Below are 14725 nucleotides of genomic sequence, written 5' to 3' on the forward strand. Positions count from 1 at the left end.
CAGTTCAGTTGCTCAGTCATGTCCAACTCTTGGTGACCCCATGGACTGCAGCATGCCAGGCCTCCCTGTCCATCACTACTCCTGGAGCCTACTCAAACTCATGCCCATCGCCTTGTGATGCCATCCAATCATCTCATCCTCTGTCATCCCCTTCTCCTGATCTCAATCTTTCCCAGCATCACGGTCTTTTCCAATGAGTCGGTTCTTCGCATTAGGTGGCCAAAGTATTGGAGTTTCAGCTTTAGCATCAGTCTTTCCAATGAATATTCAGGACTTATTTCCTTTAAAAATGGACTGATTGGATCTCCTTGCCATCCAAGAGACTCTCAAGAGTCTTCTGTAACACCACAGTTCGAAAGCATCAATTCTTCGGCACTCAGCTTTCTTTATAGTCAACTCTTACAACCATACATGACTACTGGAAAGAAAAGGATCTCCTCAATTTCAGAGGAATACGTCACATGATTTAGGACTACATCTGAACCTGACTTCTTACCTTATTCATTGCATTTTATCCAGAAGGTGATCTGTATCAAAGATCAGATTATTGACCCCATTATTGTAACCATTGATTTCATTTTTAGGAATTGTAGCTTTATTTTTTTCTTCAGTATTCCATGAATAACCCAGGAAACTCAGAAGGAATTTCTCTTTAGATAACTGTACTTCTTCAACTCCCATCAAAAGAAGTACACACAGATAAACATACTTTTATGGATTTTATCAACACATTTCCCCCACCTTCTTTATCCACTATATTATCTGTCCCAAACATTGTTTTCTTTCTTTCTTTCTTTTTCATTTAACAAAATAATCTCTTTCGTTCTTTATAGCTGGCTACTTCTTTTGCATATATGCTATTTACTTTGTCATTAGAGCTTATTTTTATGTCTTTCTTAAACAGTATTTGGTCTTAATTAAATTGTCTTCTCCAGGGACTTCCCTGCTGGCCCAGTGGTTAAGACTCTGAGCTCCCAATGCAGGGGGCCCAGGTTTGATCCCTGGTTAGGGAACTAGATCCCACATGCTGCAACCAAGACCTGGTGCAGCCAAATAAATGAATAAATATTAAAAAAAAAAAAAAATTGTCTTCTCCAACATTAGGAAATCCTGATATAATACGCATTCTTACTTCATTAAAGATGTCATATCTTTAGATACGATCATAAGAAAATGACTTGTGATATTCCAGGATCACCTCCCTACTCCACTGAAATATTAAAATATGTTTCAATTAACTAAACAGTAGATTTTATTTGATAGCTCTAACATTCCATATATATTTGTAATTATTCAATAAACACCTTAGACATTAAAAAATATTTTGAGTGACTTAATGATATAAAACAAAACTTATAATTAGTTGCAGGTAGCACTTTATTTTATGGAACGTGCAAATTCCAATTTAGGGATTTTATGCTGAGACATATAATATAGGACAGTGGCGCTGTCTGCAAAGTATGGCACTGTGTGTATCTTTATTGATTAAATGAGATCACCATATGAAAATCCCTATTACAGCACTTGTCACGGTGACCATTCAATAAAAGTTCAGTATTGTTTAGAACTATGAATAGCAAAATGAGATCAAGGCAATCAGTTGTTAACACAGTTAGAATATGATGAGGCATTGGACTAGTTGATGTGTTTTTAGGAAAACAGGATTATTCTACAGTACATCCAGAAACTTATAAAATGCTGTACAGACATTCTTGGCATTTCAGTAGTTTTTGCCTAGTGTCCCATTATTATGAAGTTTAGAGTGTTCCCTTTCTTGCCAAAAGTGTTTAACATTTTCTTTCAAAGTTTGTTTCTCTCTAATGTAAAGGTGGCTTCTGATGTCTTTCTGGAATCTAACCCAATGTGTTATTCACTATACAGAATTTATTTGTCTGGAAAGCATTTTCCTTCAAAATGAGTTCTAATACTCAAGAACCAACAAAAGAAATGAAAGAGCACATAGTTGAGGAAACTAGTGAAAGTTGTATATGTATATATATATGCTATATTTTATATGTAAATACCTATATATTTGTGTAAACATATAAGTATTTAGTATATATAGATATTTGCTATCTATATTGGGGCTTCCTAGGTGGCACTAGCAGAAAAGAACCCTCTTGCCAATGCAGGAGATGTAAGAGACATGGGTTTGACCCCTGGGTCTTGAAGATCCCTTGGAGGAGGGCATGACCACCCACTCCAGTATACTTGCCTGGAGAATCCCATGAACGGAGGAGCCTGGCAGGCTATACAGTCCATAGGATTGCAAAGAGTATCTATAACTGAGCATCTATATACACTAAATAGATAAACTGAGTGACTAATGCACATAGACACACACACACACAGCTTCTGATAGCAGCTTTTAGAAACACTGAGTTAGTAATGTAATTTGTATGAATCCAACCCTGAAAACATGAACTTATATGACCCTCTTACAATGGGATAAGAAGATGTTCATTTATTTCCGTTCTAATGTGCCACACATCCCTTGCCAAAGTTATACTTCCAAGTTAGGAGCACCATTTCCCCCACTGTCTCTGTTCCTACTGTCATCTTCTTTGCCACTTAATGGATTAGAGTTTCAGAAAGGGGTGGGAGGTGGAACACAGATGTCCATGCTGCTGCTTTATTGAGGTCCATGCCTGCAACTTGGATCCGTGCCCGAGGTCTATGCATTAGGTTTGGATTGAGGGAGATGTAGGAGAGGGAAGGAATACAGTCCCATTCTATACAAATAGCATTATTAAATTTTGAACTCTATAGTATAGAGCTTCCCTCATAGCTCATTTGGTAAAGAATCTGCCTATAATGCAGGAGACCCTGGTTCAATTCCTGGATCAGGAAGATCCCCTGGAGAAGGAAATGGCAACGCACTCCAGTATTCTTGCCTGGAGAATCCCATGGACAGAGGAACCTGACAGACTACAGTCCATGGGGTCACAAGAGTCGGACACGACTTAGCGACTAAAGAGAGAGAGAGATAGTATATATTGTCTAGAAGTAGAAGCCACCTACTTGCCTACATATTATATATTGGCATATCAAACTTATAACTATTATTTTCCACATTTTGTGAATCTTCTCCAGGAAAATTATGAAACAAAGTAAGAATACTTGCTTAAATCTTGCAAGGAAGTCAATAGTAAAAAGGGACAAGGAGCCAACAGCCCTTAATACTTATAACTCAGTGTTATGACTAGAAAAATATTTATATTGGTAATGTGTACATAATAAGAAAACATTTCCATTATAAATGCTTTAGTTTGTGTATTTCAACTGCCTCTCCCAGTAAAATAAGGTGGGATTGAATAGTTTTTATTTTTTGTAGTTTTGTAATCTGGAGCCTATTTGGTGCCTTGGAAGTACCAGAAATGCATAACTTGCATTTCTATTTTGTGCATTTAGCAAAATCTATGATAACAGCAATAAAGAGGGAGTTAGTATTTAAATGGCGATGAAGAGTGATAATAAACATTTCACAGCTAATCAGTATCACTCTACAGATATATATTGTTCTAAACGTTATCTTTCACCTTTTATTTATAGTAATTGAAGACTGCCACTGGGAAGCTGCATCATGAGCTACTTGGGCTTCTAAAGTGTCCATTGGATATTTAATCACATAAGGTAAATGCCAAATTTACTTTATTAGTATTTTCAGGATGTAATGAAATACTATTTTTTGTATTAAGATTTATCTTCTTTATACCGAGAAGAAAGTAAATTTTCTTTTATTTGGTCACACATTTAATTAAGTAGTTCCTCTGGCTTGTTAGCTCTAAAGTGACTAGGGAAGTTACTGACATATTGACAACCACTTCTAGGCTTATGCATTTTCCTCTGTAAAACTATCATATGTATTATGTGTTTTAGATAATCTGTTCTCTGTTTTTGTTTACATAAAGTCATCTTGTCTCTTTAAATACTATGTTAACATGTTCACATGTTATACATAAAATTTAATGGCTAAAATATTTTCTTTATTAGTATTTATGACTTAGGTAGTTGTGTTGGAGGTAGATTATTATTAATTTAAAGTGGTAGTTGAGTTACATTATTTTTTTCATTAATTCTGAAGGGTATACCTAAATTCACATTTGCTCATCCTATAGTTTACAAAATTACAGCTACAAAAGTAGAAACTACTTCAGTAGTTTGAGTATTTATAATGTGGATTACTTTCTTTTCCTTCGAAGATATTATTAGTTTTTCTACTTTGTCTTTCTCTACTAGTGGTCCTTCGTCAAGCATCACAACAAGAATTTTATTTTATTATTTGTTTTATTTTTATTTTCAGTTGTAAGACAGTAAATAAAAACATTTGCAATCACTGCTTTCTTTTTACCACCTGAGATCGCAGAGAAAGGAATTAAAATTCCAGGGGTGCCCAGGATGACAAGGCTTGGCTAGTAACTACTAAGAAAACCTCATTTAATACAACTAAAGGGAGATAGATGGGGCTACTCACTTGTGTCCTCATGAAGACCAAGAAATGAAGAAAAGAACATTTTCTTCTAAAAAACAAGTTTCTAATATAAAGAATTTGCCTGCTTCTAGCACTGTTTCACATGTCTGTCAGACAAACAATAATAGTGAAGATGGAATGACTTGTACGTAAATGGTTTATCCAACTACAAATGGTGGAAACAGACATAAACATGAACACGTAAGTCTAGGATGGTGTTTTGGTTTCTAAATGAAATGCATTTTCTATACATTCAAATAGACATTAAATGAGAAATAGAAATACATTTCAAGGCATATAGGAAGGAACTTAAATATACATAAAATAGACTAAATTGTTCACATTTAAAAAATCAAGACATTTTGATAAAACTTAAATCATAAACTGCATGCTGAAGCACGTGGCTCGTGTTTTACAGGGGGCTCTATTATGTTAACTTGGATGAGCTAAGAGGTAAAGAATGAGCAGTCATGTGAAGAGAATTAGGGGAAATTGCTCATCTGTATAACACAAAACTGTCCATCCTTCACAGAGCCCTTCCAATCAAAGAGAACATTTAGGCACTTATGGTAAATTTGACAGATTTGAAGACACTGTGAAATATGATTTCGTCTTTGAATATTTTTATAGTTTAGCCTTTCATAGTTCCTTTAGTCAGTTCAAGTAATCCTGGTAAGTTAATATCTTGTTTTCTGGTTGAATTTATGTGAAAGTCTACCATCTATCCCTTCCTGTGAACCCAAAGAACACTGGCTATCTTCAGATATAGTTTGATAGTAAATAGAAGGTGGTTTTATTTTTTCAACAAAAGAAGGAGAAATACATACAATTCTTTTGTTATTAATATTTCATTTAATGTTGGTGTGGTTTTTAAAAATATCCAAACCATATGGAAATTTGCACTGAGAACTTTCATTTTAACAGAAGTTTAAAACAGGTATCATAAGCAGAATGAAAGGAAAGAGCCCATATATTCTAGAAACTTCTAACAAATAAACTCACTTTCACCTTCACTTTCAGCCCCTTACTCCCAAACACTGACTGCTTTTCCTTTGTCCACAATCTTCATCTAAAGTGACAGATGGAAATTTTAACTTTGCCCCCCTCACTCCCACAGGTAATGAACTATGCACCTATTTGTTAATGCTAATGTTTATTTCTTGAAAACTTTAGGTGAGTTTTTAAAAATTATTTTCCTCATTCTAAATATCAGAATATGTATGTGTATGTATATCAATATTGGTTAAGAGTGAGATAAATTATGACTATAGCAGAGATATTTTATGTTGTACAAAGAAGCATATATTCAAGTTTAGAAAGTAAATGTATCCAGTGTGATAGCCAGCGTGCAGTTAGAATGTGAATGAAATTAATAGGTACATTGAACAGAGTCTGTAAAATAGGTTAGCTCAGAATAGGAGCAGAAGACTCCCAACTGAGAACTGAATACACAAGTTAAAGAAGGACAGTGATAAACTCAAAGATAACTGCCCTGAGCAAATGTGATAATGAGGGAACCTGAAGATTTGAAATGATTATATATGCCTTTTTTTAAGAAGATATGGGAGTATTGTTTAATTTACAATGCTGTGTTAGTTTCAGGTGTAGAGTAAAGTGAATTAGTTATGCACAGATACGTATCTGGGGGCTTCCCAGGTGGTGCTAGTGGTAAAGAACCTGCCTGCCAATGCAGAGACTTAAGATATGCGTGTTGGATCCCTGGGTTGGAGAGATCGCCTGGAGGAGGGCATGGCAATCCACTGCAGTATTCTTGCCTGGAGAATCCCAGAGACAGAGGAGCCTAGCAGGCTACAGTCCATAGAATCGCCCAGAGTTGGACGCAACGGAAGTGGCTTAGCACACACATGTACATACATATATTTGGGCTTTCCAGGTGGTTCAGCAGTAAAGAATCAGTCTGCCAGTGCGGGAGACACAACAGAAGCCGCGGCTTTGATCCCTGGGTCATGAAGATCCTCTGCAGGAGGAAATGGCAACCTACACTAGTATTCCTTTATGGAAATTCCCGAGGACAGAGGAGCCTGGTAGTTCAGCAGTTCATGGGGTCACAGAGTCAGACATGAGTTAGTCAACAGCAGCGGCATCCATATATCCTCTCTACATCCTCCAGTTCTCAAAGGCTGTTGTTTTTGTTTTCATCGTATTAGTTTTTCTTTGTTGTACAAATCTTTTAATTAAGTTCCAGAGACTGAACCAAGAAAATATTGCTACAACTTCTGTCAAAGAGTGGAGGGTTTTGCCTATGTCCTCTTCTAGGAGTTTTATGGTACTGTTCTTACATTTAAATCTTCAAACCATTTTAATTACATTTTTGTACATGATTTGAGGGAATGTTCTAATTTCATTATTTTACATGTGACTATCAGGTTTCTAGTTATCACTTGTTGAAGAGACTGTTTTTCCTTTACTGCCTATTCTTGCCTTCCTCATCATAGATTAATTGACCATAGGTATGTGGGTTTATTTCTGGACTCTCTATTCTCTTACATTGATCTATTAATATACATCCATTCCCCGCCTCCCAATACCACACTATTTTGAGTATAGCTTTGTAGTATTGTCTGACATCTTGGAGAGTTATACCTCCAGCTTTTTTCTTTATCTCATGATTCCTTTTCAATTCTGATCTTTAGTGGTTTCTTATAAATTTTGGACTTTTTTTTCTATTTCTTTTAAAATATCCTGAATATTTTGATAGGGATTGCATTAAATCTGTAGATTTCTTTGAGTAATATTGCTATATTAAAAATATTGATTATTACAATACAAGAACATAGTATATCTTTTCATTCTTTTCAATCATCTTCAGTTTCCTCATCAGTGTTTTATAATTTTCAGCATATAGGCCTTTGCCTGACTTCATTCATTTTAATGCTGGATCTTTTTTGATATGTGATTTTAAGAAGGATTTTCTTTTTTTTTTACTTTTTCATTCTGATATTTCATTATTAGTATACAGGAACACAACAGATTTCTGTGTATTAATCTTGTGTCCTGCAACCTTGCTTTATTTATTAGTTCTACTAGTTTTTGAGTGGAGACTTTAGGATTCTCTATGTTACTCCACATATCATTTGCAAATAGTAATAATTTTACCTATTCCCTTCCAATTTGGATACATTTTGTTTCTTTTTCTTGTCTGATTACTGTGTCTAGGACTTCTAATACTATGTAAAAGAGAGGTAGTGAAAGAGGCATCCTTGTCTTGTTTTTGAATTTATCGGGAAGCTTTCAACTTTTCCCCGTTGAGTGTTATGTTGGCTATAGGTTTGTCATAAAGGGCCTTTATTATGTTTAGATATGTTCCCTCTATAGCCACTTTGATGGGAGTTTTTTGTCATGAATGAATGTTGAATTTGTCAAATGTTTATTCTATATCTGTTGAGATGATCATGTGGTTTTTATCTTTCCTTTTGTTGATGTTGTGTATCACATTTATTGATTTTCTTTAAGCTTTCTATTTTGTATTGGTATATAGCCAGTTAACAGTGTTGTGACAATTTCCGGTGAGCAGTGAAGCTATACGTACACATGGATCCACTCTCCCCAAGCCCCCCTCCCACCCAGGCCACCACGCAACATTGAGCAGAGTTTCATGTGTTACGCAGTAAGTCCTTGTCAGCTGTCCACTTTAAACATAGCAGTATGTATATGCCCATCTCAGACTCCTCAACTGACCGCTCTTCCCATCTACCTCCAATAACCATAAGTTCGTTCTCGAAGTCTGTGAGTGTCTTTCTGTTTTGTGACTGAGTTCATTTGTCTGATCTCTTTTTATATTCCACATATAAAGGATGTCATATGGTATCTCTCCTTCTCTGTCTGACTTACTTCACCCAGGATGACAATCTCTAGGTCTGCGTGTTGAGCCTTTCGTGTAATCCTGGAATAAATCCAACTTGATCATGTTGTATGATCCATTTTATGTATTGTTGGATTAGGTTTGCTAATGTTTTCTTAATTTAAGATGATTTTATAGAGGAATTTTGTTTAGAAAAAACATAGAATTTCTTCAGGGATTTTTGGTTTAGGCTTGTCTCCCAGTGGTAGTAGTGCAACTTGGAGGATGTAGTCTTGATCTGGGAATACTTTAATGATGAATTTTTCCAATGAGGCAGAGGGTGGAAATGTTGGCTTTATTACCTTGAAGAAAGTGAAACAAGTAGGCTGTCTTCAGAGCTGAAGTTGAGAGAGAAATTCAGAAGAATGTGGGTCAAAATATTTAAGCCCTCATTTCCTTTCTGAGAATGTTGAGGCTTAATCTTCCTGGAATGATTCTATTTTAATAGAATAGGATATCAGCTAGGATGTCAACTTTAAGTCAACTGTTTACTCAGTTTTAGTTCATCTGTATTAGAAGGCCAAGAAAGCAAACCTCAAGATTCTTTTTACCTCCCCAAATCTATGAATTTCACCTATCTGAAATGTTTCCAATAGTGAAGCAGAATGTTTTAGTGGTTGCAATCTCAAACCCAGTGCAGCATTCCTGGTTTCCACTTACTGCCTCTGTCACTTTGGAAATTTAGGGGAGGTTTCTGAGGCCTTAATAGTCTATGAAAATAGGATGATGAAACTACTGCTTATGGTGTGATATTGTTATTCAGATTCATGTATTAATGATGGTAAAAGAATGACTTAACATCAACCATTGCTAACTATATGCTTTGCCGTTTCACTGTTCTTGAGTTAGATCCCAACAATTAGTTACCTAGGAGTACATTTTATAGCATGGATTAAAGTTGAATATTTTATGGGTACCTTGTTTATTATTATTTTTTAATAATTTAGGATTATGATTAGGATAAGGTGTTGACCTTTCAATAAGAAAGTTCACGTATTGGGTAAGAGCAGAGTTTTTCCTGAGGAAAGTCTAGATGTTGGCTACAAATATTCCCTTTTGTACTTCTCTGCATAGGTAAAATGGTAGCCTGTTCATATAAGTATTCTGCTTTAGGCATCTAAGAAGATGCCAAAATTATGCATGTTTTTAAACCTAAGGATATGTTTTAATTAGTAACACCAAATGAGTACAATCTGTTACTTATTAAAGAATATATACACCATAATTTTTCCCAGCCAGTATTAATCAGCAAAGTAGTAGAAAGAAATAATATTGAGGGAGGATTGCCTGAATGATATGAATATTTTTCATTTGTAAATATAACTTTAATTTTATCAGTGGATTAAATAAGACTGTTAAGATCTTTGTATTTACTCTATAGAGGTTCACTAAATTGAATCAGTAAATCAACTTATGCTGAATTATGTTAACAGATGTCAGAAACCTATGCTTACATTTATTGTAGTAATGTTATTCATGGTATGGTTCTTCTTCATTCTGTGTAGAGTGTCTCCAATAAGGAGCAATGGAACACTTTCTCCAGTTTCAGCACTCCAAACTTGGAGTAGGGTTTCTCCTGGTAACTTGTTTATTTTTAGCTTATCATTCCAGTAGATCATGTAATCGTTTTATTTGAAGGTCTTTGTAGGATGCTAGGAAGCTTATAATTAATTCTGTTTCATGTGTCAGTGAGTAAATAGGGTTGAATGGCATATATGGTATGCAGTACAACTGCCTTTGATCAGTCTAAGCATGAATACCATGTGTTTTATTTGGTTCTAGGGCAGGTTTGGTCAGGATGCCATCTTGTCTTCTTTCAGTGTTTTTATTATGGTGGTGTTGTGAATCTTAACCAAGATAATCACTTAATATATTAATACATATTCTTGGTAAATGTTAGCTCTGCTGATATTGATATAAGAAGTTCCCAAGAAGCAGGGAACTTTTCTTTTTCTGCTACCTTTCTTGGCTTACCAACACATACACACACATTCATGAATGTATGCATTTAGTTAACATTTATTGAGTGCCTATCATGTTCACTTACAATTCCTATGTCTGTGAGTAAGCAATATAGATAAAATACTTGTCCTCACAGAGCTAATGTTCTCAATGGGTGTTGTAGGGTGTGGAGTTCATTCAATAAAAATAGGCAAAAGAAAATATTCAGTAATAATGCATGGTAAATTGGAAATAAAACAGGTTGAGAGCCTGAGGAGCTGCTTTGAATTGTGTTGTCAGAAAAGATCTAATTGTAGAGATGATATTTTAAGCTGGGTACTGAATGAAAAGGAATTACCTATGCAATATCTGTTGGAAGAGCTTTCAAGGAGAAGGAAGATGTAAGTAAGTCCCAAGAAGAAGAGACAGTAATCTAAATTGAGATTCTAAGGTACTGTGGAATAGTCATTGATGAACACGTAGGTGTGTAGGCATGAGTCTGCCTTATCTTTATTTCACTCTAAAGGCTGAGGTCTTCCTAGATGGAGAAGCTCAGTCATTTTATTAAGGCACTCTTCTCCCTCGTGGCTCAGATGGTAAAGAACCCACCTGCAATATGGGAGACCCGGGTTCAATCCCTGGGTTGGGAAGATCTCCTGGGGAAGGGAATGGCTATGCACTCCAGTATTCTGGCCTTGAGAATTCTGTGGGCAGAGGCGCTGACAGGCTACAGTCCATGGGGTGGCAAAGAGTCGGACACGAGTGAGCGACTTTCACTTCACTTCTCCTTTCTGTCTATCTCTCCACATGGTAAACTGACCAAGGACATAATCCCTAGGCAGGTCCCTCTGATCTGTATTTTCCTTGAAGGCATCTGATCTGATCAGTGTCCATTACACAATTTGGTCTTGAATTTTAAGTAGAGTAGCAGAAATCTGTCAGACTTCTAACCCAAATCCTGGTTCCAACACAGCTTATCGCCATTCTCCATCTTAGCATTTAGGTCCTAAACACTGGTAATAAGAAAGTGGAGCTTTGCCCAATTGCCAGTATTCCTTGTAGACAGCTCCTTTAGAAATGACATAGAAAGTAGCCCTGTGGTCTGAGAAAGAAGTTCAGTAGTCCTGGATTCCTCTAGATATTAGCTACTTGTTTTCAAGCAGGAACTAACTTTATCCCTAACATTATTGAACCCATCCATGTTAAAAAAAGATATTTTTATCTTGCACCCAAAACCACTTAGTTCACCATCTCAAATCCTCTTAGGAATAAGCAGAATGCAGCATACTGTCTCAATGTAAGTATTTAATTTCTTACTTCTGTTTTCCAAATATCTCATATTACCTAGTTATGGTAGCATTTTTTGCTTCTTATGAATATCAGGGTCCCATTTATTTCAATAAGATGCTTCCATACCTCAGATATTTTAATGTTTAGCTCTTCAGGTATAATCTCAAATGGATTCTTTCAGGAATGCTGGTTCACTTTTGCACTTATCTCAACCCCATACTGGTCTTCAGGCATCCTGTGGGTGCAATGGTTGATTCCTTCATGACTCAGTAGTTACCTTCAGTGAACAGCAGACAAGGGAAGAGAAAGGAACTAAATTTAAGAATGACCTTTTAAATGCTTTATATTTTCTTTCTGTACCAATATGTTTTGTCAACGATCAGTGTTTTACTGCAAAAAAGTAAAAGTATTAGGTTTGGCCAAAAAGTTCGTGTGGATTTTTCATTGTGCAGAAAAACTTGGATGGACTTTTTGCCAACCCAATGTTAATAGCTGTGTTGGAGATATGAAGGCAAGAAGCTTATTTCAGCAATTGATTTGCATCCTCTTCACAGCCCTTCCCAATCTTTTGCTCAGAGTTGAGGTGCATTGAATCAGTTTTGCATGTACGGCATGCCTTTCCCACAGGCCATGGCAAATAGCTAATCAAGGCACAACTGCACCTCAACACGCTCAGATCATCATCAGTATCAGCTGAAATGCTCAGTCACTCAGTAGTGTCCGACTCTATGACCCCATGGACTTTAACCCACTAGGCTCCTCTGTCCATGGGGATTCTCCATGCAAGAATACTGGAATGTGTTGCCATTCCCTTCTCCACACCAGGAAAGAGGCTTGAAATGAATTTAAGTACTTTATTTTCTGACTGACGGATATCATGTCTGCCTTATGTTTATCTCCTTATCTTCCCAGCTACAGAAGATAACAGTGAAAATAGTAAGTGTCCTGGGAGCCTTATACACCTACCCTCAATATGTGAAGTTCTATTAGTATTTTTATACTCCAACTCCATGAAAACTCTCTTCTGAGGAAAAATCCATTTTCATTCAGAATGTTGGAAATCAAAATCGTTGTCCGCTGAGTAAACCAATGTTTAAATGAAAATGGATGTCAGTGGAAATAAGAGAACATCATTTTTGTATCAGTATTTGTGCAACAGCTTCTATAACACTGTGCCAGACATTATTTTAAGTATTTTGTGTTTACTTTATTAATCCCCATAACAGTCTTAAGAAAAGAATATTATCATTAGCCTCATTCTGCAGATGGAAAAACTGAGGACTCAAGAGATTAACTTGCTCACAAGCTCACAGCTGATAAATAAAATACAATATGTTATCTAACAAGATGCACTTACCAATAGAGGCCTACAACAAAAAACTATTTCTTGAGAGATTATAGTTCACAGTAATAATAATGTAGTCATTGCAGAGTGAAAAATGGTTCTCTTGGTGGTCTCTCCTCAAATTTTCCCATCACTTGATAGGATACGTGAGGACAAATGACTTTAAAGATTGATAAGAAAAAGTTTACAATAAGAAGTTAAGTCTACATGAAGAAAATTTTAGAGAAAGTACTTTTAAAAAATACATTAATTCCTTTTGCTTGGAGACTAAATAATTTTGTCACCCAAATCTAAATTTCCCCCTAAGAAGAAATAAGCTTAATCTCAGCAAGTCTCTAGTAAACCTGTTTACACTGAGCCTCCCTTTGGATTCTCATTACATTTTGCCCTACTATTGTGTGACATTTAGCATCCTTGGAATCTTTTCATGACTCTGAGTGCATGCTCTACATGTAATTTACAATAGCATGAAAAAAAAGTGTAAGACCTAATTAATTCACCAATCAGCTGTCAGAACCTGTGATCTTTTTTCCTAGTTTACTGTCAAGTTCCCTGTGGGAGGATCAGTATTCAGAAAGTGCCATTTCCATTATGCTGTGTGGTATTAGAGAAAGGCACTCAGTTATGCTGCTTGTTCATGGAAAATGTGCCATCCTCATGAGTGCCTTGATGACTTTGTTAAAAATACCTTCTGCCACCCCATGCTCTTGTTCTCATGAATATGGTGGCTCTGCGGTACATCAGGTTTTCACAGTGCCATAAGTTAAGAGAAGGGAGATCAGCCTACCTCAACTTCAAACCTGTGCATTTTCCCTTGAGTTTTTCCATTTTCTTAAGAAACTTTCTATTTGATATATTTTTTTAAAGTAATTTAAAATCCATCTAGGCAGATTTGATCATTTTTGAGGACTTTTTCATCTCAAATATTCCAAAATGGGGACATCTTATACATAATAGAAATATCTGTTTCATGAATTCATAAAATTTAACCCAGTAAATATATTTTACAAGTACTTTCAGAAAAAAAGAACCATAGGAAAGAAATAAAAAATGCTTGTAGAATTGTAAATTAGTTTCTTTATGGTTAATATTTGCTTTCTTGATTGCATGATTGAGTTTTTTTTTGCTGAGTAACAAACTACCTCCAAACTCACTTGCTTATTAACTTGATGATCATTTGATTATTTCTCACAGGACTTTTGGTCAGTGGGTAATTTTGCTGATCCTGGGCTCAATTTATTTCAAATGAACTTGCTCATACAGAGGAGGGCGGTGGTGGGTAGACCAGGGCTGACTAGTCTAGGATGGCTTCCCTCACTGACTTTCACAATTTTCTGGTTGAGGTGCAAGATTGACTGGGCCACTTGTCTCTCATCACACAATTGATTAGCTTGGATAAATTCACACAGTGGATGGCAGGGTTTTAAGAGAAAGAAGCATTCAAGGCTTTTCAAGGCCAGCGCTTAAAACTGGCCCAATATGGTTTTACTCTTGGCCAAAGGAAGTCATTAGGTCAGACCAGATACAAGGGGTGGACAAATGGATTCCACCTCTTGATGACAGTAGCTGTAAAATAACAATGCAGAGTGTGGATACAGGGAGGAGTGAAAAATTGAGACATATTTGCAATCTGCCATAGCTCAGCTATCTAGCAGAGCTTTAATGGTTATCTAGACCGGATTTTTGTTTGTTTGCTTGCATTTTTTCTAATCAGACTGGTTCCCCAATCAAAGATATTTCTTATCAATCTGATAGCTCAATCTAGCATCAGAAGAGTAATACAAAACATTCTATATCCACCCAGAATCTTTTATTT

Source organism: Muntiacus reevesi, chromosome 17, assembly GCF_963930625.1.
Source record: "Muntiacus reevesi chromosome 17, mMunRee1.1, whole genome shotgun sequence".
NCBI classification, from domain to species: Eukaryota; Metazoa; Chordata; class Mammalia; order Artiodactyla; family Cervidae; genus Muntiacus; species Muntiacus reevesi.